The sequence below is a fragment of the Notechis scutatus genome, chromosome 2 (assembly GCF_049901735.1).
Source record: "Notechis scutatus isolate UNSWTSFEM ecotype Mainland chromosome 2, rNotScu1.2, whole genome shotgun sequence".
Lineage (NCBI taxonomy): Eukaryota > Metazoa > Chordata > Lepidosauria > Squamata > Elapidae > Notechis > Notechis scutatus.
Genome location: NC_142010.1, coordinates 68,364,795 through 68,391,224, shown reverse-complemented (window position 1 = coordinate 68,391,224; position 26,430 = coordinate 68,364,795). Strand labels below are relative to the sequence as shown.

The 26,430-nt window shown below is 38.8% G+C and overlaps 1 protein-coding gene across 1 annotated transcript in view; it reads right to left on the bottom strand.

Moving 5' to 3' along the window:
- CAMKV (CaM kinase like vesicle associated) overlaps nucleotides 1-26,122 on the bottom strand; it is a 62,029-nt gene extending 35,907 nt beyond the window's left edge. The window contains exon 1 of the mRNA XM_087955016.1: nucleotides 25,794-26,122. The gene's annotated coding sequence lies outside the window, so the exon portion shown is untranslated. The remainder of the gene's footprint in view (nucleotides 1-25,793) is intronic.
- Between the last annotated feature and the right edge of the window lie 308 nt (nucleotides 26,123-26,430).

The window sequence follows — 26,430 nt, the reverse complement described above, 5'->3', positions numbered from 1 at the left end:
AGGAACAAGATTGTTTTCTGGATGTCAAATGTAACAAGAATTCTATCAAATATGGCAGACGCAAATGACCAATCCCCATTTCAGGAATGAAGAATCACCACATTAATGTGATGTTTGTTTTTTAAATCATGAATGAGCTGAAAAAAGGAATGAATAACAAAATGACTAAATTTTCAAATGGTGCTAAATTATTCAACACAGTTAAGTATAAAGCAGACTGAAAAGATTTACAGAAGGATTTCACACTGTCGGAAGAAAGGGCAATGAAATGGCAGATGAAATTAAATGTTGGTAAATGCAAAGTAACATATGCTATACAAAATTAAAAACTCAGCTAGTGTTCTACTTTGCCAAGTTCTGAATTAGGAATTCAAAGTGCTCCCAAGATAACAGGAAATTGGTCCCTGAACTGGGGCCATCACTTCAGATAGACACTTTTGTATTCCCAGTCAAAAGATGTTATGCAGCTATTCTGGTTTTCCCTTCTTAGAAGGTATTTAATGATAAAGAAAATGATGGAGAAAGATATGGGAGATTACCAAGAACATGCCATATCATCTTCCATCTCTTATGTGGAAGAGATAGGTTTATCTTTCTTTCCATAAAACTAATTTCTAAATTGCATAATAAAAAATGCACCTAAAAGCATTCTATTTAAAAATGTTATAAAGATGATTTTAAAAATACCGAATCTCAGGTTGGTGATTCGATTTAGAAAGCATATTTATTGTTTCAGACATAAAAATGTTACACGGAAGGAGAGTGACTTTATAGAGTAAGTGACTTTACTATGGCCAGCAGTAACATAGTAACATTACCAGAAAAGGTCATTTTGGAAAATGGAAATTGGACTCTTTTTAAACCTTTTCAGAAAAAGAGGTTAGAACATTAAAAAAAATCAAGATATGTAAAAGTCTGTGTAAGGCTTAACATTTTTATTTACCTCCCATTTCTAAAAATCAGTTAAAAACAACCTGCCTTGCAGTTTGATGCTGAATTTTGGCAGCCCAATCGGGGTGGGTGGGGGGATTTTGAGGGTTATACATGAAGGGCAGCAATTGGAAGTCCCGTGGGTTGTATATCTCTCAACCAAAATAAAACCGAAAGGGAACATTCAAACAGGTGCTCTGAAGTTATGCAGAACTTAGAATGTTGTATCCAATGTTGTTGGGATGACTATTCCAATGGCGTCTTCATATCCACTCAATATTGTCTTCTGGAGCTGATGATGAGCAGGCTGTTTTGGAACAGATCAAAAGGTAGAACTTCAAAGACCCCTTTAATTTGATTTTCTTTTCATGAATAAAGCTACTCAGCCTTCACTAATGAATGCCATAATTTTAACAGACCCAGAGATTATTGCAGATGGGCTACCCTATGCATCAAACTACTTTAAGGACTAAAATCTTCCATTAGTCCTTTGGGGATCATTGTGTAGGGAAAGGATAATAGACATCAAAATTCATCAGCGATCCTTGGAAATGGGTTGCTTCTGCTTCCCTTAACGAGATGGTCCTATTCACCCCATTCTCCCTATTTTGTTTATATGATCAAGGGAAATTACTGCTCTGTTTCTACTTTTTCTGAGCAAAGATGTTGAAATGAGTTGAAGAGATTTTAAAGCTGTATCATTTTTAGAAGAAATTAATTATATAACTTCATGATAATCAGCGTTCAGGATAGAATCTGGGGTGAAGGGAGCCTTGGAAATTTGAGTAGATGCCATTGCCAACATTCCTTAAGAGAAAGCACAACAATTAAATCATTGAGGTCTTTTGCTAGGATTCATTCAACATGATTGGATCCATTGAGCTGGACTTAGGAGACACAATATTATGCTATCTCTGATTATAGTTGGAAGGAAAATCTTACATTAATGATTTTATGACATTCCAGTTCTTCAGATTACAGGGTGTCATGGTGTTTCTGCCTTGCCTCCAACTTTTAACTTCTATTTAACACTGCTGAGGACAGTCAGTTATGGATTAGTAGTATGGCATCACTGCTTTCCCATTACAGGTAGTCTTTGATTTAGAACCATTCTTTTAGTGACTGAAGTCATAACAGCACTGAAAAAAGTGACTTACAACAAACAGATCCTTGTACTTATGACCATTGCAGCCTCCCCAATGTCATGTTGCCAAAATGGGCATTTGGGCATTTGGCACCTCGCATGTATTTACAATGGTTGCAGTGTCCCAGGGTCATATGATTGCCATTTGTCACCTTCTCACCCAACTTCCGACAAACAAAATCAATGTGGAGAACAGGATTTGCTTCATGACTGGATGAATCACTTAACAACTGCAGTGATTTGCCGAACAACCAAAGCAATAAAGGCCATAAAATCAGGTGTATCTCACTTAACAAGTGCCTTGCTTAGCAATAGAAATTCTGCTCCCAGTTGTGGTTGCATGTTGAGGACTACCTGTATTAGTTACTTATTCACTACATTTGGATATCACTCTATAATACAAATACTTTAGACAGTATGCAATAATAGCAGTACAATATAATAACACAGATGGAACTGTCGTGCTGTGTTTTGCGTGGACTTTATTAAAGCCAACTTGAAAATATTCTAACGTTTACTTAGGTATTAATTATGGCTAAATGAGTCAGAATATATTGTTCTAATTCAAATACCAGGCCCAATCCAAATGTTAGCTTTGGCTTTCAAAATTCAAAATTATTTATTCACATACCTACTTACTGCAGTTTATATGCCACTCTAATCTAAAGACTCTGATTGGCTTACAATAACCAAATAGACAGCAGGGGTAATGCAATAGGAAAAAAAAAATCAAACGCCAACAACTAATAACATCCAGCCAGTATTCCCTGACTCCACAGTACCAAGACCTTCCTTCTCATTCCCAATTGCTTTTCATGGCTCAGTTTCCAGGGCTCTTTGAAAGCTTAATACAGAGGCAGTGGTCCAAATACCTGAGGTATCAGAGGAGAGGGAGCCATCACTGAGAAGGCTCGATAGCAAGGTCTTTGCAGAAGACTTCCTCATGGAGGAGGGACCCTCCTGTAAGCCATACAGTAGCATACTATATGTGGACAACTTTGCAGTTTACTAGTCTACTAACTTTAACCTTCTAAAATGAATAACTGACAACTGTTTGACCCCAGTTTGAGTTTACACCTACCCAACCTATCATGCCATTTCTGTCAACCCTAAAGCTGACCTGACTGAAGCCATCTTGACAGCTTCAGTGTTGCCACGCTAGAGCTGAGGGATAGGGAAGGGGGGATTTTAGATAGCTGGGATTTTGCAGAATACTTTCTCTTGGGAACCAAGGACATTCTCACACCTGGTCAGAGGAAGGCGGAGTGATGTCTCCAGGCATCTATGATTTGGACCATGTGACTGATTGTTTTGAGAAAGTTACAAACTTTTACTTTTAATTAGGTGAAAACCATGGGAATCTTCAGAGATGGTTTTCACCAGATCTGTGCCAATATGAAATATCCAATAAATCTATTCTTTGAAAAATCTACCTGCCTCAAAGTTTTGCTTGATGTAGGTCTATTACTTGGAATACTGACAATTTCTTTTTTTCATAAACTTTATTCAGTTTTCAAATTTTAAAACATAAAATAAAATTATATACATCATTATGTCAACATCAAGGCATCATTTACATTTCCTTATGTTTCTATATATACTTTCTTATTACATTACCATTGCATATTTCTTTCCTTATTCTTATTACAAATTAATGACAACTTCATTCATTCGACCAGTCTTCTAAATATTTATGAGCTATTTTTCTAAACAAAAACCAAATAATTTATATAAAATAATGAAATACAATAAACACTGGAAAAGAATAAAAAAGAGCCAAAGCCACAGGTGAAACACAGTTTAAATGGCTTAGCCAAACTTAAATGTGATTTTGATTTGTATATTGGTGATTTGGATATGCACAAACCAGACCTTATAATTCTAAAAGAAATTGTCATCAGATTCTCACTACTCCCTGACTAGGCAGAAGCTTGAATACACAAAATATTGATCCAATAATGTAACAATATTTAAAGTCCTTTGGCCACTATATATATTTTTCTGGTGAAATCATTAAAAAGAAACATTTCTGGAAAGTATGCTAAGGAATCGCCCAAATGGCAATGGTGTTCTCATAGCCCAGAATCTGTTGAGCTAATGTTGGAACTTAAGAGATGTCATCCTGAATCAGAGAAATCTGTATCAGTCCAGTATTTATTTATTAATCAAATATATATAGCTGTCCATCTCATCTGGCAACTCTGGGTGGCACTCAAGTGTATATAATCAGGTGATTTTGCAACCTACTTTGCATCATTATTATGAAAGTAATATAAGACAATCACATTTATAGTTTTAAACATTCTTTGGAGAGTGAGATCTGAGAAAAATAAATGTTATTAGGTGCAGTGTTTATGTTGCTGCTTGCCCCATCTAAGCTACTACAAATAAAAAGCATCTGAAAACTGGGGGAAATGCAGTCAAATTCAGCTTTATATTCCAGAGTATTTTGGTGCAGTGTTGAGAATGTTTAGCTAATATATTGATCTAGTTTGCCACTGCATCAAATTCACATCATAATTGAACATGATGAATTGTTATAGCTGATCGGTTTGCAGATCTGGTTAATTAAAAAAAGATAAAGGGATCTCTGAGAAGCATTGATTTGCATCACTGAGTCAATCCACCCATTTCATTGAACAAAGAACTGTCAACCCAGGACTGCCGTATAAGTGAAATGGAATCAAATTGTTGCTTTAAAAATGGAACTACTTAATTCTGCTAACAGAAATGTGCTTTAAGATAAGAAGGGTCAAGTTCTGAGGATCTTGAGTTTAAATTCCACTGATCACACAACACACAACAGGAAATATTTATTTTCTTCAAATTCTTCTGTTTTGGAGATTTCTCAAGTGGAAACTTCAACTCTAGAAAAGAATTGGGGGATATCAAATAGAGAAATGTTGGCAGAAGATGACAACTAGCATCAAATATATTGCTGAAAATGCACCAAGAATCACAGGGAAGCTGAACTGCGGAGAAAGTTCAGGGTGGGCAGCAAATCAGACAAGCATTTGGAATGTGAGTAGAAATCATTATGCTTCATTGAAATCTGGGAGAATTAATATTTCCAGAGGACTCTGAAATAAAATAAATGTTGGGTATTATTAACTATTTCTTGGTTGGAACAGAAAGAGATGTGCTTCTGGAGGGAAAGTCTAGATAGATCAAACTATGTGCCAGTGTAGCACTACATTGACAAGAAGGAAAGTGAGGGCTAGGTGCTGACTCTGACTGACTGGATGGGAATATCTCCCTTCAGAAATTATGTCAAGGTGTCTTTGTTAAGGGAAGAGGCATCTAATATCATTCCTGGGACCTGCAAACTGTTGGAATCCTCTGGACAGCTGGGACAAGCTTAGTAAAAGTCACCAGGCTGTTCTCCTTCTGCTTCTCTCTCATTGGTGAAATGCTGTGTTTTTCCTCCTAGTATTCCTCAGGGGTGGGTGATCTGTAGCCCATAGATAGACAGCTTCTAAAGTATTCAAAGTTCACCATGCCAAAATTTACGGTAGCAGCAATACAAAAAATATCAGTGCAATTTCTGATCATCTCAATTTTCTGATTTACCTGGGAAGGAAAACAACAACAACCCCAAAATATGTGTGTGTGGGTGTGAAAAATTCTGCCTGCTCTTGGATTGCATCACTATCTACCCTGTACAACTCTTGGATTGTCTGGCTGCCTAAAAAAACTAGAAAGAAATGTGCCTCAGCTGCAAAGCAATTGCATGTCTTTCATCCAACTCACATCAGTGAATCCAGGGTGCTGCTAAATGATGACTTGCCTTATTGAAGTGCAGTTACCTTTTAGTCGAAACTGCCCCAGCCTGTGCTTTTAAAGTCTTTGGACTCTTGTTTTTCTCTTGATTCTTGCCCTCTTTTGAGAAAGCAGTTTCTGTGCATTTGCTGTAGCAACAGAACTTAAGATAGAGCCCAGACAGTTAAACAGCAATATAAGCAATTTTTGTTCCTTTCACAATTTCTCTTTCATTGCAAATCATTTTTAAAAACAAATTCACTAGAAGGATTGCCGTGCCAAGCTTCCAGCTTATGGCAATTGGGTAGGAAATGGTGATTATTTAAACCAGTTTAGAAATGAACAGTAAAGAGAGTTAACTCAATTTTCTGCTAGGAAATCTAGTGAAAAAGAAAGCCAACAGCTTTTCAAATATGTCTACAGTGTATGAATGTCAACTCTGGAGTAATTACTAGACAGTTTTTGAGTGAGAATAAGTTTGAATATCAACAGTTCAGAGCCAAAACAAACAGAATTGAGATGCTCTGAAAATTCACGGTTAGCAAAAGAAACTTACATTCCTAGTATATACTGTGAAATGAGTTTATTTTGTATATCGGTTTTACAAAGCTGTCTACTGCCTCATTATAAAGCTAGTGTGTACTTATTCTAACCCTTTCCCATTGAGGGAAAAAGGAAAGACTTGAAAATCTCAATACATGGGCCATCAATATACCATCAAGTTCCATCAATATACAGCCAATGAATTGATGTGTTTGAGAAAAAAAAAAAACTTGATGCTTTTTAAAAACTGCTACAATGACAACTGGGAGACATTTTAAAAAGGCTGAGAAGGAGGGAAGTTTTTGTGCAAAGGTTCTTGAGGGGCTGACTTATGAATTTATTAATTACAAAACTTGTATTTTGACTAAGGGGACTTCCATCACAAAATACAATAGGAAGCTCTTAATGCAACCACTTGGGAAAATAACAAGGAATAAAAGAAAAAAAATCAATATATTAAAACAACAACTTAAATTTTACAACAATAAAGTGCTTGGCTAAATGCTATTTGATATCACATGGAACAGCCTTCCCTTACACAGTATTATTGCAAGACTTTGAAAACTTGATTTTGTGCTTAAGTCTGGGACCCTGAGCCTATTTCCCGGCTGTGTTAATGGTGGTTTTTAATGATTGATATGTGTTTTTACTTTTTGTATTAGATGGGTTTTATTGTAAGCCTCCCAAAGTTACATGAGTGAGATGTGCAGCTATGTAAATAAATAAATATCTGATAAGGAAACAGGAGTAGGCACGTTGTATCAATAAAATTTTACAAAACCCCATATAATCACTTTGTAAATGTAAATAACTAGCTTAGATACTGCAATCTAGGCACTATCTTCCTTCATTTTTGTTCTTATACCAGTAATGAATGCCATTATAGGTCCTCTGCCCCCTTTTAGAATCAAGTAATATATAACTTCATTATCTTGTTGTGAAAGAATACCATTTTTAAAATTTACCTTCATGAAACAGATTTTTTAATATGCTTTATACATGCTATTTTGGAGATTGTGAAATCTGATGTGCTTGAAAAGAAACATGTCACTCCTAGCTTATTATCCTGCAAATGCTCATGCTGAATTAACTGGGACTAAAATGCAACCTCTGGTTTATCCTTCAATTGAAGGGAGAAAAAAAACACCTCCTTGTTAAGAACAGGGTAGGGAACTTGGTAGAAAATAGGACAAATGCATTGATCTCTTTTGGAAGTTCAGGGCAAGAAACTGCTTTCTATGAGTCTAATTCATCACTGCCACAAGTCTTCAAGAGATGAATGCACACGTTCAACAGGATGCCTGCTGGTATAAAATCACATTGTTTGGGGAAAGTGTTCTGGCTTGGAGCCACGATGTTTTCAAAGAGTTAATTTGCAACTGATTTGTATAGCGCAAACCATACTACAGCTGCTCTGACTAACAACATGCTGAATTTTGCACAAAGAAAGGATAGTTGGAAACAGGGTTCAGAGATGCGGCTCATGTATTTGTCATCAAGTGTGACTCATGCAGCAAATATTGAGAGCCAGAGAGCATGGGAACGAAGCCAGCAGATTCACCTACTAGATAGAAAGAGAAATGTGTGCATTTCCCATTACAGCACAGTCCACTTCCGACTTTGATCACTGCAAGCAAACTTGCTATAAATAACAACGGTAATATATAAAATAGCATTAAAAAAAAAAGTCTTGTATTTGGTTGCCATTAAGAAAAATCTCAGTGAACTAATTATGCATGAATCATAAAAGAGGATATTGGCAGATCAGTTTAAATTGATTGTCGAGATATATATCATTTATGTGTGCTTTCTCTCTCTCTCTCTCTCTCTCTCTCACACACACACACACACACACACCACACAGACACACATTTTGCATTTCTCTTAACAAAAATAGAATGATTGCCAGCAATGCCAGCTTTCTCAGAGCAAAAGGTTATGTTCCCAGATATAGCTACCCTGAAATAGGTGTGGGTGATTCACAACTATATTTGAATTTTCTTTATATTATCGCAAGGTTTATTGCTGTCTTATGGTGCAAGCTGTATTAAGAGCTGAAAAAAAATGATTGTTCTAAATATTTTAAGACATTCTTCTCCAGCTTGGTCATTTCCACACTAATTGTCCTACATAGCCAAAATGATGGGATGGTTGAGGAGCAGGAGGTGACTTTGGGCCAATCACTATCTGTCAACGCAACCTTCCTTACAGGGCGGTTGTGGGGGGGAAACAGAAGGAAGGATGAATATGTAATGTGCCATGAATTCATGAATGAAAAGAGGAATAAATAGATGGATAAATCATCTGGTAGCGTTCTAAGTACCACAAGGTTCTATATTATTTTTTTCCTGCAAATGATTTCATGAGAAATCAGGCTGAGGTTTAATTTAAAATCCCACTGAAACCAAAGTCCCACGGTACAATTTGAGGGAGGGAGGTTTATGGTGAAATCAGTTTAAAAAATGCTCCCACTTCTAAGTTTATTGGTAGTTTTTTTTTTTTTTAAGAAAAACCCCTGGATAATGTCCTATGCATTATAAAACCGAAAAAGAAAAAAGGAGGGAAGGGGACACAACCTTTTGCCATGCCTTGAAAATCCACAGAACTTGGTGCTTTGCATCACTTAGACAATATTTATAAAAAAAGCATTTTTCACACTTGTGACCATTGTGGCATGGTTGTGGTTTTCATTTGGCTTGACAACTGACTCACAGCTATGATGATTGCAGGGTCCTGGGGTCATGTGTTCCCCTTTTACAACCTCCTGACAAGCAAAGTCAGTGAGGAAACCAGATTCACTTAGCCATGTTACTAATTTAACAAAGAAAAGTTGTAAAATGGGGCAAAATTCACTTAAAAAATTTCTCAGCAACACAAAGTTTGGACTCAATGGTGACTGTAGGTTGAGGAGTATTTGTACAGCCTGAAAAGCACTTCCGGCTGACATGAAATATTGCACTCTCCCCCCCACCCTGGTCGTGCGACTGCATTTTGGGTGCTTGGCAATTGGCTTGCATTTAAAGCTGGTTGTAGTGTTCCACAGTCACAGGACCAGGATTTGCAATGTTTTTCGTCAGTTCCATTTGGGAGGGTGGATTCAGACTTACAACTCTATGATTCGCTTAAATTCTGCATAAAAATGGTAAAAAAGAAAAGAAAAGGTGGGTCCAATTACGTGGTGCCTCAATTCACAATCAGAATGACTTATGACTGCAATACTGGTCTCGGTTGTGGTCATAAGCCAAAGACTACCTGTATATAAGATGGGGAAAGTCATTAAAGTCACTGGAACTTTCAAAAGGGAGGAGCTAATGTTAGAAGAATGCCTGGATTTTTCTAAAGAGCAAGTTCAGGGCAGCATTAAAAAAAAGGACAGCATGGATCATTGTTAGAAATTACATTACACTGCACTGGTCTAGAGTAACCTTCCTCATCTTAATATTCTCTAGATCAGGGGTATCAAACTCAAGGCCTGGGGGCTGGATCCGACTTGCGGGGTACTTAGATCTGGCCCATGGGGCCACCCTGGAAACAGCAAAGGACTGTCCTGCGGTGCCTTTGCCAGTGAAAATGGAGCTCGGGAGGGCCACGTGTGGACCGTGCTAGCTTCATTTTCTCTGGCAGAGCGTTGCAGGAGGCTGTCTCAGCCGGAAATGGAGATCGGGAGCCTGTTTTTGCAGGCAGAGTGGTCGGGCTGCCGCAGGCGACCCCGACATGAATGAGGTCAAGCTGGCCATGCCCACCCTGGTCCAAGGTCAAACACAACCCTGATGTGGCCCTCAATGAAATCGTGTTTGACACCCCTGCTCTAGATGTATTGGTAATCTGTAGAATTCCTAACCAACATGACTATTAGCCATGCTATCTGGGAATTCCTGTAGTCCTAATAGTCCCTGTACTTCTGAAACACCTAGGTGGCTTAAACACTGGTCTATTGTGAGGTCATGAATCAAGTTTGTTCCTTGCAGAGATTTGCACATCTCTAGCTTCATACAATCCCACTAACTCTAGCCTCTTTAAATGCAAAAGGAGGTGGGAAGCAATCTTCCCATATTCCTCCACACCAAGAACAATTCTATACACAGAAGGAAGCAAACATCATTGCCTGCTGCACATGTCTCTACAGAGGCGGAGATAGCACTCCTCTTTTCCGCCACAGTGGAACAAAGGACTCCTAAGAGCAGAACATGATAGGACTGTGGAATTTCAGGAAAGTTTTCAAGTGGAGCAGAGGGGTGCACAACAAGCTGAGATTTCATCAGAATGATAAAACATATATTGCGAAATCCCAACATAAGTTTATTTATTTATTGATTTGATTTGTCAATCACTTACAAGATAACAGGTATAATTATAAACATAGTTATGAATACATGAAATGGATACATATACGAAAAATAAAAAGAAACAACAGGACAGAGACGGTAGGCACATTGGTGCACGCCCCCTACAGACCTCTTAGGAAAGGGGTGAGATCAATAGTAGACAGTCTAAGGTTAAAGTTTTGGGGTTTGGGGAAGAAACCACAGAATCAGGTAGAGTATTCCAGACATTGACCACTCTATTGCTGAAGTCGTATTTCCTGCAATCAAGTTTGGTGCGGTTTACCTTGAGTTTGTATCTATTGTGTGCTCTTGTATTGTTATGGTTGAAGCTGAAGTATTCATTGACAGGTAGGACATTGCAATGTATGATTTTATATACTATACTTAAGTTCTACCCATTACGTCTTTGTGGACAATGAAAACATTGGGATGCATGTACAAAAGAGGAAGACTGCATCATGGTATGATTATTTCATCATTTTCCCACCCAATCTGTCCCTTTCTTACACAAACCAGTGCTCAGAAACCCTATCTATTTGTTGTCGTCCAGATCAGTAAGGGATGGTACCCTTTGATCCTGGGTCCAAGTCTTTCAGCTCTGGTCTATACTTTTTTTTTTTTTTCAAAGATCAAGAACCATGAAAATAAGTGGCAGATGCTAACTCAAAATGTGATGGAAAAAAAAAGAGCTCAAAATGCAACTAAAAATAGTTTGAAGCTTTTAGGAAAAATGTGTCAAAATGGTCTGGTAATGACCTTTATTGTGCATGAAACAGCTTTATTATTTTGAATAGTGACTACAGCCCAAACAGGAGTTCTGGCACTTTCATGCAAACCAACTACAATTTACTGACAATTTTCAAGCACATTACATTAAACATGTTAATTTTTTGTAGATAGTGAACAACTTATTTCATACATTACACAATAGAGTTGGGTATATAAGGCTCTATTTGTATACATTTCCAATTATAGTACTTTTACAATAAACAAAAAAATATTTGGGGTAATTGTGCCTTAATTCATGGTGGCAATACTTGTTCCATTCACAAATTTTGCTTTGAACAAGGAAAACATTTTTTAATGCTTAAAAGTCCAATGTATTAAATGGCCCAAAGTTTTCAGTAGCCTACTATATGGAGGATTCTATGCCAAATATATATGGATCTTTTTCTTCTAGTCTGTACATTAGTCAATAAGAAAATATTAAAGTAAAAATATTATCCATTTTATATTTTGATTTCTGCCCAAATGATAATCTCTTCCATTTTCCCCATTTATGCTTCTAGTTACACTTGAAGTTGGCCTCAATCATTAAACGTATGTTGGGTGCCAAGCATTATGTTACATACAGTGATGGCTTTAGGTTTTATTCAGGAAACCATTATTTTTCAAAAAGCAGTGATTTGTTTTCAGTGAGAGCCAATTAGGAATTAAATATAAAGTCTAACCTAGAATTAATTTCCAAGCTAGGGATACAATAGATCCTTGGGCAGTACTGTCCTGCCAATCTAAGATACTAAACCTACCAAAATCATGGAGAAGGGAGAAACCAATTGAAATTATTAAAGGGCAGCAATACTCTTATGCCAAAACTAGGACAAGGAGATTACTGAAAATAAATCTTAAATGAAAATTCGACAGCCTTTATTTTTCTGTAATGATAGAATTGGTGGCTCAGCATAAACTGGATTAAGAATAATATATAACCAAATAACTGGAACTTGATTGTGGCATTTGGAGTATACCTAAGGTGGGCTTTGCTTGCAGAATTAGCCTTGGACTATGTCCTCCAGATGCAGCATGTTCTGAAGATAACGTTTGAGATAAATTTTTTTTTGCAAGTGTTTTATTCAGATGTTTCTCCAAAGCAAACCGAAGTCACATGATTATTGATGCAGGAAAACCAGGTTAATGGCTAAGTTCCAGGCTCAATAACATCTTCATTAATTGTCTGGAGGCAGCCATGAGTGGCACAAAAAACTGTTTGTAACGAAGAACAAACCTAAATGTACAGGAAGTAGTAGGAAAAAAAATATCCCAAGATTCAAAATAATACTACATAGAGTACTGGAAGAATCATCTGGGCAAATGGTTCACAACCTTGTCATTTATATATTGTTGCTTGATGTGGTTGACTGGAATTGTATTCCAATATTTGAGGATGGGAGACAGGCAACCATTGTCCTTAGGGAAGAAAATAGGAGTCTGACAGGTCTACATGGTACTGTCCTGTTTGTGCTCCAATTATATACTCATCCACATAGCTGCTATGGAAATTAGCAGGATACTGAATGCCAAAAGATAACAGCAAACTAAAACTGGGTCCTTGAAAGAAACTTGCCTGAATGGATTTTCCTTAACAGGAACACATAGAAGAATAATCCAAAACTATTTTAGACTATATAAACATTAATTATTAAGACTTCCTGTGAATATATTTTAGTTTTCTAAACTAAATAATGCCAATCGTGTAATGTCATGAGAAACAACTGTGTGGGATTCACTTAACAATGAAGTGAGTTCACTGGAACTCCCCACAACTTGGACAACTTGGACTAGTTCCATGATGTTGTGCTTTATGACCATATCTCTTAGCAATGGAATGGCTTCTTCCAATTACTATAGTTAAACAAGGAAAACTTGTGTAATGTAAACCAGGGCTATCAAATTTCCAACCTGAGGGCCAGATATGTCATGTGCTAGCCACGCCCATGCCCGGTTTAGTGAAGGGGAAAAAAGTCCCGATACATCATGTGATGATGCCGTGATGCTGTGAGTTTGACACCCCTGATGTAAACCATGCAAGACCATCTTATAAGAAATTCACACTGTCAGCTCTGATTTCTTAGATCCACTGGTCCTCTACCATATGTCTGACTTTCTTTGAAATCCTGGATTCTGTCCCTCCAACTGCCCCCTTTTTACTGGCAGGGTCTCATCATGATCATAATTTATTTATTTTATTTATTTATTTATTTATTTGATTTGCCAATTGTTTACAAGATAATAAGTATAAGTGTATACATAGTTGTGAATACATGAAATGGGTACATATAAGAAAAATAAAAGAATAAGAGAAACAATAGGACAGGGACGGTAGGCACGTTGGTGCGCTTTATGCACGCCCCTACAGACCTCTTAGGAAAGGGGTGAGGTCAATAGTAGACAGTCTAAGGTTAAAGTTTTTGGGGTTTGGGGAAGAGACTACAGAGTCGGGTAGAGTATTCCAGACATTGACCACTCTATTGCTGAAGTCGTATTTCCTGCAATCAAGTTTGGTGCGGTTTACTTTGAGTTTGTATCTATTGTGTGCTCTTGTGTTGTTATGGCTGAAGCTGAAGTATTCATTGACAGGTAGGACATTGCAATGTATGATTTTATATACCATGCTTAAGTCAGACCGAAGACGGCGTAATTCAAGGTTTTCTAGTTCTAGAATTTCAAGTCTGGTGGCATAAGGTATTCTACAACGAGTAGAAGAGTGGAGAACTCTTCTTGTGAAATATTTCTGAACTTTCTCAATTGTGCTAATATCAGATACGTAATGAGGGTTCCAGACTGATGAACTGTATTCGAGTATTGGTCTAGCAAATGTTTTGTATGCTCTGGTTAGTAGTGTGATATTACCAGAGAAAAACTACGTAGGATTAGGTTAACAACTCTTAATGCCTTTTTGGCTATGTAGTTGCAGTGGGCTCTAGCACTTAGATCATTAGAGGTGAGTATTCCAAGGTCTTGTTGATGGGTCATCAACAAGATCTTGACTATTCAGCTTGTATTTTATTTTCTGATTTTTTTGCCAATATGTAAGACAGAGCATTTATTTGTTGAGATTTGAAGTTGCCATTTGTTTGACCATTCAGATACATAGTCAAGATCTTTTTGTAGGGTAGCAGTATTGTCTGTGGTATTGAACAGCTTTACATCATCAGCGAAGAGAATGCAATTGCTCTTAATATGATCACAGAGGTCGTTTATGTAGAGTATGAAGAGAGTTGGTCCTAGAACACTGCCTTGGGGACACCACTATTGACAGGTACTGGATTTGATAGGACGCTCCGATTTTGACCATTTGTTGTCTGTTTGCCAGGAATGCTTCTATCCAGTTATTCAGTTGTCCAGAGATACCATAGGATTTTATTTTTAGGAATAGTTTGTCGTGTACCACTGAATCAAAGGCTTTACAGAAGTCTATGTAGATTGCGTCTATTGCTTTGCCCTGGTCGAGTTGTGTCGTCCATATGTTTTTGCAGTGTAAGAGTTGCAGATTACAGGATAGTTTTTTTCTGAAACCAAATTGTTTATTGGAGAGTAGGTTGTTTGTCTCTAAGTGGAGGATGATGGATTGGTTAATAATTGATTCCATGCCAGATTTTGCTTGCAATAACTTTTTTAAAGCCTCTGCCTATATTTTCAAGGATGAAATATAGTTTGAATAGCCATTGTAATTTTGCTAACATAGACATTTTTCATCAGAAATATGAGAAGCTGCAGTTTATGAATATGCAGAGCTTGTGTGCTTAACTAGTCTTATTCCAGGAATATTGGGCTGTCTGCTTGCTACTTGTTGATGAATTGTCCAGGTATCCTCCAATTATTGCCATTGGTACTTCATGTAATTCCTCTGATTGAGTTGCTTTAGTGAGTCTTCCTCTGCCCCTGTCTCTTAACCATAAAAACAAATAAAACAAAAACTGGTCAGATAAGTCCTCTCACAGAGGTTTAATAGGTGCCTGATATTTATTTCAGTGTCTGCATAAGAATATTTTAGGGTATTCTCTTTTCTAAATGATGAAATAAAAGTACAATCTAACAATGGCTTTCTAGTATTAAAAAATGCCATGTGTGGGAATGAGAATGGGGAACCCTAATTCCATCCAGTAATGCCAGTGACACAACATTGGCAGCTAATTGAATGCACTCACTTGAGGAAAGATCATGTTTTTCTCCTGAAACAGAATGCCTTCTCTTGAATTCTGGAAAAATCGATTATCTCTTGAGAATGGCTAATTTCAAGAGAAAATGAATGGGTGATATGCAAGAAGAGTGAAACCCATCTGCATTAATTGTCCAAAGTTGCTCATGTGGGAAGATTGCTCATCTTTGATCACAAGGAAAAAGACAGAAGTATGGATCCAGCCTCTAGAGTCTAGATCAACCAAAGAGTTATTTTAGAATGTGTTCTTTGAACGGATTCTTCTTACTGGACTTCTGCCCATATATTGCTGCTTTGCTTTTGAGATCAGTGGAAAATAGCAAGAGATGGCTGAACTCCACCCCCCACCCCCGCCCCACCGCTTCTCTAAATTAACAACATTGCTATCTAGCAGCAATACAAAGAGAAAAATGAACTTGGATTTTGGGCAGAATGTAAGAGGATAGCAGAAAATATGCTGTTCTACAAATTTGCTAGCTGTCCTTACATTTGCTGCTTGTTCTTGCTTCAAATATGGTGTTTATTACTGTTCTCTTGGGTTTAGCAATGAGAGAACAAGTTGAAAGAAGGCAATAGGAGTGCTAAGAATAATAAGAGCAATATTGGCAGATACAATAGCATTAGTAAAGAACAATACCTCCATTGTAGGAAAGGCTTATTCAAGTTATTTTGCCCCACAGCACAGGTAAAAATGAGCCATTGAGTTAGCTGATTCCCTTAGCTCATTTGGGGGTGGGGCTGAATATATCATTGGAACTGGAATTAGCGTGGAATATGAAATGTAACGCTGGCGTTTGAGTTCTAGATAATTTGTGTGTTCTGTATGGCATTTCTTCTTTGTTCATGGAACATGGAGTTTCTAGTGCATATGCATTTGGGTGTTTACATCCTTCTGGAAACACCTGGACAAAATGGAACTGAAGTTTTGTTTTCGGTCCTTACTTGTTTGTTGCAGCTCCACAGTTTAGCCAGACTTCTTGTCAGTGTGTTGGTGAACAACCATAGCAAAAGAAAGGGCTACAGCCTCTGCAAGATTGGCCACCAGGGTCAGAGCATAAACCGCACAGGGATATGATAACTTCATTGAAGTCATTAAGATTTGCAATAATTTTAATTTGGCCAGTAATCAGAGTTTTCAATTGCTTTCTTCAATGTGATTTTTAATGTATTTGATAGCACTCAGGTACGATAGAGCACCATAGATCATATCATGCAATCTCTGAATAGAAACACAGAAATATGTCACCAGTACATAATCTTGCAAATGAGCAAAGATGTCAGGAAAAGTTCAGTAAATATGAAGTTTAGATCTAGTTTTGAATTTTTTCACTTTGCTGTAAGATTTTATCTCAATATCTTAGAATTAAGAAAATGTTAGTAACTATTCAAAATGAACATTTGTCTTCCTCATTTCCTTTAAGAAATCCATGGTGACAACTATAAATATGGTAGAATCTTGATTTAATAGATTGTTTGAGAGTTAAGGGCTCTCCATTAAATCCAAATATGATACAAAAGAGTTCATTGGTGCAAGGGATTTAAAAACATCAATTGCATAATTATGCAAATGACATAAATTACATTAATTGTCTGGACTACTTCAGAAACAACAGAAGTGCAGTCTCCCAAAAATTCTGTTTGTTGCATCTGAAGTTTGATGAGTGGATTAACATTCTCTCAGTTTTCAGCCTGATGTCTTAATCATTACACCAATTGGCTCTGAATCAAAATGAAGTATGGTGAATTACAGTGAATTATTTTTGTCCTGAGTACCAGGTATTTAAGAGAATCTTCTCACAAGGAAGGAAAAAAAATGAAAAATGAAAAATCCTTTTTAATGTCTATCTTTCTCAAGCTGTCCACCTAGCTTATCACTTCCAACTTCAATTTCAAGCAAATCCAGTCATGGAGATTTCTCTTACCCAATAAAAATATACACCAAAATGCACACGCACTTATAGTATACATGCATGTATAATCAGAAACCACACAAAAGGGGGCGAGAGCCAGACAATCACGCACACAAAGATATTACTAATAAGGTAGCCTATTTATAAAATTAATTGAGCCCCATCTGCTTCTGATTTCTCCCACACTTCCTTACACAGAAATTTATAATTATGTACACTTTTCCCTCCCTCTTTTAGCAGAAAAGGAAAAGAACAAAAACAGGATGGAGTTGAAAGAAGGAGAAAGAAGTAGCAACATTGGTGGGGGGAAGAAAAAGAAAGGAGGGGATGAAACTGGGCAGAGGTGAGGTACAGTAAAGAGAAAAGGTGTAATGGAATGTGGGGATGATTTTGGGGGAAAGCAGAGGGAGAGAGACTGCCTGGAAATCAATCAGACAAGATTCAAAAGCTCCCTATGGCTTACAAGGTGACCCATTAAGCCACTGGGAAATTCTGCCTCTCTTATCTGGTTGTTTCCGAGGAAGCATCCCTCTCCCTCACCTCATCCCCATTTCCACAAAGTCATCTATATATTTATTACAAGGTAACTGGACTGGAAGGAAACTGGGAAGCCATGTTCAGGTGTCACAAAAAGGGTTAAATTCTCTGGGCGATCAGCTTTTGGGAAGCATAGTATCTTTAAAGGCATTCAAAGTTTTTTGCAGGGTTACCTATAGCAATTAGCAATGCCCTCCATTTGCTTATTTTTATTGGAGTTTCTACTCTTAATGATGGCAACATGGCTGTACAGTAATAATTGGGGGGAAAAACAACAACTTGTTTTTCTGTTGGGTAAAGATATCAGGAAAGACAAATTTGATTTTGTGTTAACAAACTAATTGGGTTATCCTCACTAGAATTTCGAAACAAAATATGTCTTTCACTCACTGCAAACATTTTGAAATCTTTCAGGTCGTATATGTCATGGGCAAGTACCATGAACCTTGCTTTGTTACTCATGAAGATCCTTCAGCAGCTTCTGGATGAAATGCAAAGATTTATAACATTACAGTATTTGCAATTACATCATGCTATGGTAAAAAGATTCTAGTAATCTTTTTAAGCTTCCACTGAGCTGGTTGCTATAAATAGTCCCAAGTAAAATATATTTGGCTGTTTATTAGAAATTTCATTCTCATTGTAGAAAAAAAGATCTGATCAATAAAATGATTACTATTTAACAGTAAACCCCAAATCCGTCTTACCCCACCTCATAGTAAGACTGTCTCTGAATAGGAACTTTGCTATAGTGTAAGTCCAGTTATTAAATTCTTTTTGTTTAATTGTACAGTAAAAACAATACTTTCCTAAAGATGGATGTGCAAACATGTAAGAGCAAAGTGAAAATAAAACAAGATAACTGACAATTGAAGTATGAATGGTCAGAATTGGAGTCAATGTCCAGAAAAAGCAAATGCTGTACAACAATGAGATATAGCTTCATAATCAATAGATGTGACTATTAAACAAGACTTTCTTTGTTGCCTGGCTCAGTCAATGCAGCTCATCTCTTAAAGTTCACCCTAAATTGTTATAAGAGGAACAGACAAGGCATGTTTTCCTAAAAAGCTGAAATGCTGGCATCCATTTGAGTAAAATACACCCATTTAACAATTGTAGGAGGTGAGCTATGCTAGTATATGGCAGGAAAAAAAATCAGAATAAGTCTGGTAACAATGAGAATTCCAGCATTGTTCCCAAGCAACCAAATTTTCTGGTTCATCACTGATAGAGGCAGCAAAATAAATAAATAAATAAATAAATCACTGTAGTCTGTGTTCTCCACTCTCTTTTGCCAATCTGCTGCCTTTTAGAGATTTGGGGATTTTAATGGCAGAAACTACAGCATAAGTATGCTTTATCTAGTCACTTTTCTACTTAGTCAAAGCAAGAACTTGCAAAACCTGTTTGCTGCCAGTAGAAGAGACATTAATACTGCTTTGCTACTTCAGATCATTTCCAAAAGCCTGAAAGCAATTATTTTTTAAATCTCTAGCATGAATCTATTTCTAAGCTGCAGTGCAAGAAGAAACTCTGGATGCATTAAGAATGTGCAGTACTTTTCTTGTGTCCTGGGGAAAGATACCCCAGCAAAAAATAAAACAACATTTGTAAAGCGGAATTAAAAATTTGGACTTTTAAGTCAATAGGAGGGGGAACAGCATGTTCCATTACTTCTGCAGTAGAAAATTCCTGGATTTACAAAGTGTGCTTTAAAGTCAGTGGGCCTTAAACTCTGTTGCATGCATTGCCAATGTTTCCCCAAACTTGAAGGTGTTCCATGCATTGGTCTCTATATCCATCAGAAGGGGTTTTTTAATGCTGGTTTTGGATCCATTTAATTTCTCTAGCCAAACAAATGCCTCTAGCTATAAATGGTGAAATGTTGGCAGATTGCTTCTCATATGTCATATTGTCAGAAAAATTATTACTTCTTGATGGAAGAATTCTCAGGGAGCTTGAGTTTATAGGTGAAAAAGCAATGAAAGGTTTTCTAATTTTTTTTTCTTCAATGTATCTTTGTGAAAGCAAATTTTCAGCATTCTCAACCAAATCAGTATAGACTTGAACTGAGCATATGAACTGAGCATTTTTTTTTTAAAAAAATCTCATTTTAGACTGATGAAAAGTGCGGCCATAAGCAACTTCATACATTACTTTAAGATATATAATGAACGTAGCATGCACAGGAAAATAAACAGTACCATTAAAACATGCTTATTTACATATTCTTATTTTTAAGAAATAGCTACTGTAAAATTCTTTTTCATTTTAATAATTGTTTGCTATTCCATGGTTTTGAAAAGTTTTTAAAAAAACCTCCTTTAATCCAAGACTGCTTTTGTTAATATGCCAACAAGATCAACCATCCACCTGTGCACAGTACAAAAACCCACAAATATAGATGCACAAAGATTTAATTCACTCCACATTTTTAATTTGATTTGCAATCTAGGAATACACAAATTAGAATTAGGGTTACTATTGGACAGTGCACTTTTCTGATTGTTTCTATAATGTTCTCACCTTTAAAAAGTACATTATAATAAAAATGAATCTCTCTCTCTCACACACACACATTTTTATTTTAATAATTGTACAGGAAATATGCTTAGATTAAATGTGAATATTTATCTGGATCCCCCCCCACCCGAGATTGAAAATATGAGACAACTGGGGGGAAAAAAAATCAAATCTGACATTGACTAGAAATAGACAAGATGATGAGAGAATGAAATTTACTGAAAAGCTCCAGGTTATGGATATAAAGAAATGGGTAGTTGAACAAAATTGTGGCAAATCTGATTAATCATTTATTCTCACGAAATGTTATGTTAAGAACATGATGCGGCAATTATTTTAGATTGATAAAAAAATCTTCTCTAGCTTTAAAAGGTCAGTGATAAATCCAAGCCTGGACCCCAAAGTCACTGCTAAATCTTCAGCATCAAGTTCTTTGGCATCATTAGCTAAGATGACTCAGTCTGGGAATACCATACGCAATTTCATTAACAGAATGTTACAGTTCAATGAATGGACTTCAGTTTCCAGAATTTCCCAGCAATTTTGACTGGGGAATTCTAAGTATTGAAGTCCATGCACTTTAAAGTTGCCAAGGCTGAGAGACTCATTGAATAGAGTAGCAACTTAGTCTTAGAGTAAGAGTAGTGGTCAAGACTAGAGACAGATTTGAGTGTACTTTCAGCCATAGAAACTCCATGGGGGACTTAGGACCATTTATGGTCCCCCACATTCCAATCTAGTACATGGGGATATGGGAGCGGAGAGTGAAAGGAGAATAGAGACCCACTTGAAACTGCTGGAGAAATAATAAAACATAATAAATATCCATTCCGCTATAATAGTCTTTGTTCTACAAAAAAACAAACAAACATACCAGTACATCTTTCTACTCTGCTTCCAGGAGCTTGTCTAGAAAGTGTGTGGAAATCCCAAGAGATGACATTATTTCTTTTACCCTATGCAATTAATTATAATTTTCCATGCATCTTGGAAGGGACTTTGTGGAATTTTTAGTTCTGCCAAACCAAAGCTGTCCATTGAAAGAGACCAAAGGAAAACACCAATTCTTTAGCGAGTTTTGTGTATCCATTTCCCACCCGATTCACATACTCTGGAAGGAGATTGTTTTAACAGTATCAGATTAGTATTTGCCCCCATATCACTTTATCTGGAAGAAACCCCGACTGGCTTTTAATTATAGGTACATAAACACATGACCTCTTAAGCAGTTGTTTTATGTTTCTGAAAAGCATAGCCTTACATTATTATTTGGCTGCCTGGGGACCTCTAAGCACAGCACTTAATAGGCAATTCATTACATTTCCTAAATTACACTCTGATACGGAAAGAAGATAGAAAGGATTTTCACTGCAAACATGTGAAACTGACACAGATTGGAAATCCATCCCTTTCACACGGTAGGATGATGAAGTAAGGAAATCAATGAAAAGTTCATGGAGCTGAGCATAAGAGAATTAATTCATATTAAAGAGATGAGTGTTAATATTTTATATAGTACATGATCTGTTACAGTAGTAAGTTGGGCTGGTAATCATATGGGGCAAGAGCAGGGGCAGCGTCTTTAGGGAGGAAAAACCCCACTATTTGATCAGCCCCTGACCATACCAATGGAACACGGTCTCCCCAGGTATCATAATGGAGTGTAGATATGTGGAATTGTCAGCCCATGGGAACCTGAGGCAGGATAGGTTACCTGCTACATGATCAGATCAATCAACTACAGTTGGAATGGGCAAAATTTTAATTACTTTTACATTTTGCGACATTCAAAAGCCCACAGGGAGCACAGGTGAAAATCAAATCATTAGATTTGGTGGGACTGAATATTTTGGGTCCTTTGCAGGGACTTGTGGTAGGCTATAACAGGTGAAATGGCCGCATAAAGCTTTGTAGTATCTCCTTAACAACTTTGCTTTTCCCAACCTTAACTAAGTAAGCTGAAACAACCACAACTTTCAACTGGAAAAAGAATTTGGCAGGGATGCACTGTCCTCAAAAGTTTGTTGAACGCTGTTTGATGGTCACTGTTTGCCTACTCTTGAATTAAAACCTGAAGAGGCACAGCACAGTGAGCTCCAATTAAGGGCACATTTATTTATACCGGCATACCGTGTTTTTATTGTGTTTCATTTCATTGTGTTTCACGGATGACAGCAATTTTTTTCACAAGACCCTCCACTGGCAAAAAAATTATATGTCATTGAAGATTGGCATTTTTAGTAATAAAATATTTCTTAATTAAAGTATGTACACTGATTTTTAAAGATAATGCTATTGCATACTTAATAGACTACAGTAACTTTGACGTGCACCACGAAATAAAAAACAAAGCGTATGATTTGTGATATTTGCTTTATTACAGCAGTCGGGAACTGAACTGGCAATACCGAGGTATGCCTGTATTTTAAAAAGAGAATTTTTTGATTTAGAGCACCACAAAACCAGGAATGAAAAAAATGGTCTCTTCAATTGTGTCTGGCTTATTTTTTTTTTTGATATGTTTATGTTTTGATAATATATAAATACATATTGACAGTATGTTTAACTGCTTAATCCAATATTAACACTGCAGATAATAATGATGCCCATCCTTTTAAAACTATATGGTTCCCCAGCTCTTTTTATTAAAACAGCATTTGTCACTGTCAGTTTTGAGGAGACAGAGACCACATGGTTGAGTCACACTATGGGTTGATTTTGTATCCAGAGCTGGGAATGATGGAATTTGTACTCCATCATTTAGCAGGCCAAAAGTTGCTGGACAGATTGGAAGATCCTGACTCCTCTGGATTCCCTCCCCCCCCATTTAAGTCAATAGGCACTAATATTTCATGACTTGAGAAGAGTCAGGAATTTGCTATTTGAAATCATCTGGTTTCCATATGGAAGGGAATGATTTTTGAATTTGATTTCATATTCTGCTCCTTTTTTCATGCACCATTAATCCATATGCTTTCCTTCCAATATGGACTCTCACAGCATTGAATAAGCAGTGAAGCATATATACATTGAATGAAGAATATGATTCTGACATGCATCAATGTATACTGGAAAAAAACCCGCACAACCTGTCTGCAGGCAAGCCTCTCTGAATACTCTTTTGCCCATTGGTTCGTGCAAATAAAATATTTTTTAATTCACCTGTATAGGCAAATAGTGGTTGGAGATTTGTTGTAAAACTCTGAATGCTTGCTGTGGATTTGCCACCACATTTACGATTATCAAATAGGTAGATGATCCCAATGATGTCAGTCAAAGGCATTTAACCATTTTATTTTTATTTTTAGGTCACTGCTTTTATCCATGTGTCAAGACGTCAAAAAAGCCCAGTGTGGGTTAAGGACCTCCTTCCCCCAGCGAAGGAACGGTGCAGCCTTATGCAGATGTGACCAAACTTATGGGGATCAGATGGAACTGAGATCTTTATCTCTCGAGATGTGACCAAACTTATGGGGATCAGATGGAACTGAGATCTTTATCTCTCGTTCTCAGCAACCGTCCCTTCTTCGTTCACTAGATCCTTAAAGGTCCCGGGCACGCACGCACTTATTATCCATCCTTGTGGCCTTCCTCTTCTGCCCTTACCTTCCCAGGTTAAAGCAACCCTGCGGGCCCATTTTAGTCACTGCAGCCAAGTTGAGGGCACTCGGCTCCATTCGGGGGAGCCTCGGGGATCGGAATTAGGGAAGCGGGGAGGAGGAGAAAGCGCAGGTCGAGACCCACATCCCGACGACTAAGTGTCCAGGCCAGGCCAAATTTAGATTCCCCCTTCCTACCCCCCACTTTCATCCAGGATCCAACTGTGATAGAGCTCGGAACCCAAGGCTTCAAACTTTGAATCGGATCAGGTCTTTGCTTTCCCATCCCCCACCCTCCAATTAAGACGGAATCTTTAGTTGTGACATTCCTTGTTGTCATGGAAATGAGCGCGAGAGTGCGAGTTGAAAGGAAATCAAAATAGCAGGTGCTTCGACGGAAAGGGGGAGGCGAGAGAGAGCGAGAGAGCGAGCGGATGGTGGTGAGAAGTCACACTTGCTCATGCCAGTCTGGGGAGGGGGGGCACCAACTCCGGTCGCTCCGTGAGTGGGTCGCCCCAACATCAGCAGCCCCCCTCCCCTCCCGACGCTGCTCGGGCGCAGCAAAGGCCTTTTCGTCCCGCTCCTTCGGGAAGATGCGTGCGCTCTGGCTCCGCGGGAATTCGGCGGCGGAGCGCTGGAGAAGAAGGCACAAAAATGGGATGGCGGACGGGACGGTGTAGGTGTGTGAGAGAAGAAGATTTTCCCGCGCCCGCCAGGAATCCAGCGCGGCGCCGTGGGAGCAGCAGACCAACTCGCAGCTCAGCTGCCCCCAACCCTTTTCTCCCTAGGGCGGAGAGAGGCGCCTCGATCCGAGGCTCTCCAGAGGAGGAGGAAGAGGTGAGGAGCGGGGGCTCCAGACCCCGCTCCTCTTCCCCCTTCCCTTCCGTCCCAGACTGAGCAAAGCTGGGGGGCGCCGCCGTGGCGCTGCGGACTATAGAAGGGGCTCCCACTCCTCTCTTCCCCAATTGCTGCGCGCAACGACGCGCGCCTAGCAGGAGAGCTGCCGGGTTCTGCAAAACGCCGTTTGGCCGCAGATCAAGTTTCGCGAGGTCCGATCCAGGACCGGCCACACCACCCAGTGTGATCTTTTAGGAGCCCCGGTGGTCGCCCAGTCCGAACTCCCTGCCCGGTTGCCCGCCCTGCTTATCTGCGCGGGGCGGACCCCCTTAAGTAGCGGCAGAGGCGCATAGGAGAGGGGGGTGAAAATATAAATAAATAACAAGCGGGAGCGCGAGCAAGGGAGAGGGAGGGACTTCTTTGGTTACATTTCAGTTCCCAAGAGCTGAGCTCAAGAGGCACTTTCCCAAAGTCAAGGTCCGGGGCAATCTTGGTCCCAGGCGGAGAGCATGACAAACACACGCCGCGGTACATCGCCCGTCGAACGGCCGCGGCGAAGCCCAGTCCTCCCCAAGAGACGCTGCTCTCCAAAGCGCACCGCGCGTCCGCAGCGTCCCTAAGCTCCGGGGAAGAATTCCTTCCCGGTCCGGCAGCCGCGCTCAATCGCCCCAAAGCTCCCCCGCTCCCAGCTCCAGACTGCACCAAGCAAAGCGCTGCCCGAGCCGCGCCGCGACCGGCACTTACTTGCAAATCTGCTCCGGCCGACGGTGGGGATCCGAGGGATGGAAACGTCCGGGGGTGTTTTTGTTTGCTTCCCTTCCCTTTCCTTTTCTTACGCGCTCCTTCCCCGTCCTTTCCTCCGCTCCGGTTCTGGAGCCTTCCTGGTGATGGGATCAAAACTCCACCAGAGCCCGCTCGGTTATTCCCCGGGCCAGGGGCACTGCGGGGTTGCAAAGGAGGAGGGATTGCGCCCCAGTCCGCCGTAGGATCCCGTCGACTGAGGAGGGAGCCGAGAGCGCTCGGTGCTCCGCGGCTCCTCGCAAGTTGAGCATCTCAGTTGAGTTCCAAGTAGGAAAGTTACGAAAGACGAAACTGACAAAGACCCGCCCAGGAAAGGCGGGGCCAGCGTCCAACTATGCCACCCGGAAACTTTTAAGCCCCGCCCACCGCCTTTTTCAAGATTGTTGATGGTCCTGGGCATGATTACCTTTTTTTGTTTTAAGGTGTAGGAATAAAAGATATTTCCTCCCGATAATAAGCCAGTTTCAGTAAGGGAAGCTGGAACCATGCAAATCTTTTCAGCATTTATAATATGATAAGTTTCATGGTATTTATGCTATTAAGTCCCATCACCGTAATGGACTTAGACCCCAGAGTTGTA